Genomic DNA, 2,221 nt, shown 5'->3' with positions numbered 1-2,221 from the left:
ACTAAGGTTGAAATAGTGGGTAAAACTTCTTTATCTTTTGTAAAGATCCTACAAAGAGACACTGAGCCGTATCTAGATTTTGTAGCCCGTCTTCAAGATGCTGTATTAAAGACTGTAGGTTCAGGCCCTGCTGCTAAAATTGTTTTGGATACTCTGGCTTTTGAGAGTGCTAATCCTGAGTGCCAAAAATTGCTGCGTCCTCTAAAAGCTAGTGGAGCTGATTTAGATAAATACATTCGGGCTTGTGCAGGTGTTGGAGGAGCTATTTACAATGCTCAATTGTTTGCTGGGGCACTTTCTAAGGCTTTAAAAGGCACTTCTAAATAAGGTATATGCTATCAATGTGGGAAACCCGGTCATTTTAAAAAGGAATGCCAGAAAAAATTAGGCTCTTCTGCTGTAAAAGAAAAAAGGTTACCATCTGATATGTGTAAACAACGTGGCAAGGGTCGACATTGAACCAATGAATGCCGTTCAAAAACTGATAAAAGTGGGAATGTATTGTCACCCCTCTTGGGAAACGGGAGCCAGGGCCCGCAGGCTTGGGGCTCCAACAACTACAATGCAGGCCTACCCCAGTACCCAGTGAGCAGTGGCTTACAACATCAAGGAATGACCTCAAGTCCTCCTTAAAGACATCTTACCCTACCCCAGTTTCTCAGCTTTATGCTGCCACTAAGCAGAGTGCTGCTGCTGACCTAGCTATTTTCCAGCCTTATACTTTATCTCCTAATGGAGGAATACATAAGTTGGCTACTGGAGTGTGTGGTCCTTTGCCAAAGAGACATGTAGGACTTTTGTTAGGTCGAAGCAGCAGTGCTATGCGGGGGTTAATGGTGGTCCCACGAATTATTGATCCTGATTTTACTGATGAAATCCTTATTATGGTACAAGTCTCACAATTTATGTGCCTAGAGGCAGGGGAACTTATTGCACAATTGCTTTTATTGCCTTTTTTTCCTTTCCTATCTAGAGATGTGTCTCGTCAAGGAGGTTTCGGTAGTACTGGGAAAACTGTTTTCTGGGAAACTTTAGTTTCTGATTAAAAACCTTTATGTTCATTGCAAATTAATGGGATACTTTTTGAGGGATTAGTCGACACAGGAGCGGATGTATCTATTATATGTTTGGCTCAATGGCCTGATCGTTGGAAAAAGAAACAAGTATGGGTTACTCTATCCAGCCTAGGTACTGCTTCTATAGTCTACCAAAGTGTCGAGCCCCTGAGCTGTGTAGGACCTGAAGGACAACAAGGAAAAGTGTGCTTTTATATTGTTCTCATTAATATTAACTTTTGGGGCCCTGATCTTTTACAATAATTTGGTGCCTTTTTAAGCATTCCTCATATGTCTTCAGCTGCCAAAAATATGATGTTCAAAATGGGCTATAATCCTTTAAACTCTTAGCCACTGTCCACAAGCCTCAAACTTTACAATTGAAGTGGAAAACTACAACTCCTGTTTGGGTGGAACAGTGGCCATTATCTAAAGAAAAACTTAAGGCTTTAAAGAATTTAGTTAAGGAACAATTGGCCGAGGGGCATATTGAACCAAGTACTTCTGCATGGAATTCCCTGTGTTTGTCTCATCAAAAAAAAAAAAAAAAAAAAAGGAAAATGGCACTTATTAACTGATCTTAGAGCTGTAAATGCTTGTATTCAACCTATGAGGACTTTACAACCTGGGCTTCCTAATCCAACTCTTATCCCACAAGATTGGAAATTAATGGTTATAGATCTTAAAGATTATGTTTTTACTATCCCATTACAACCCCAAGATTGTGAAAAATTTGCCTTTACTGTTCCCGAATATAATAATGGACAGCCTATTCAAAGATATCAATAGAAAGTTCTTCCTCAAGGTATGCTTAATAGTCCTACTTTATGTCAAAAGTTTGTTCATAGAGCCTTAAACCCTGTTAGATGTCAATTCCCTACTGTGTTAATATACCATTAGATGGATGATATTCTATTAGCAACTCCTGAGGAAGTGCTACAAGGTCAAGTTTTTCAGGTCTTATAGCAACAATTAACTCAATATAATTTACATATTTCTTCTGAGAAAATACAGACTCAATTTCCTATTCAATATTTGGAATACCTTTTAGCAAAAAAGCATATTCAGCCGCAAAAAGTTTAAATTCAAAGAGATCAACTTTTAACCCTTAATGATTTTCAAAAACTGTTAGGAGACATAAATTGGCTTCGCCCCATCTTAGGCAT

The sequence above is a fragment of the Colobus angolensis genome, unplaced genomic scaffold, assembly GCF_000951035.1.
Source record: "Colobus angolensis palliatus isolate OR3802 unplaced genomic scaffold, Cang.pa_1.0 Scaffold259, whole genome shotgun sequence".
NCBI classification, from domain to species: Eukaryota; Metazoa; Chordata; class Mammalia; order Primates; family Cercopithecidae; genus Colobus; species Colobus angolensis.
This window is presented reverse-complemented; position numbering follows the sequence as displayed.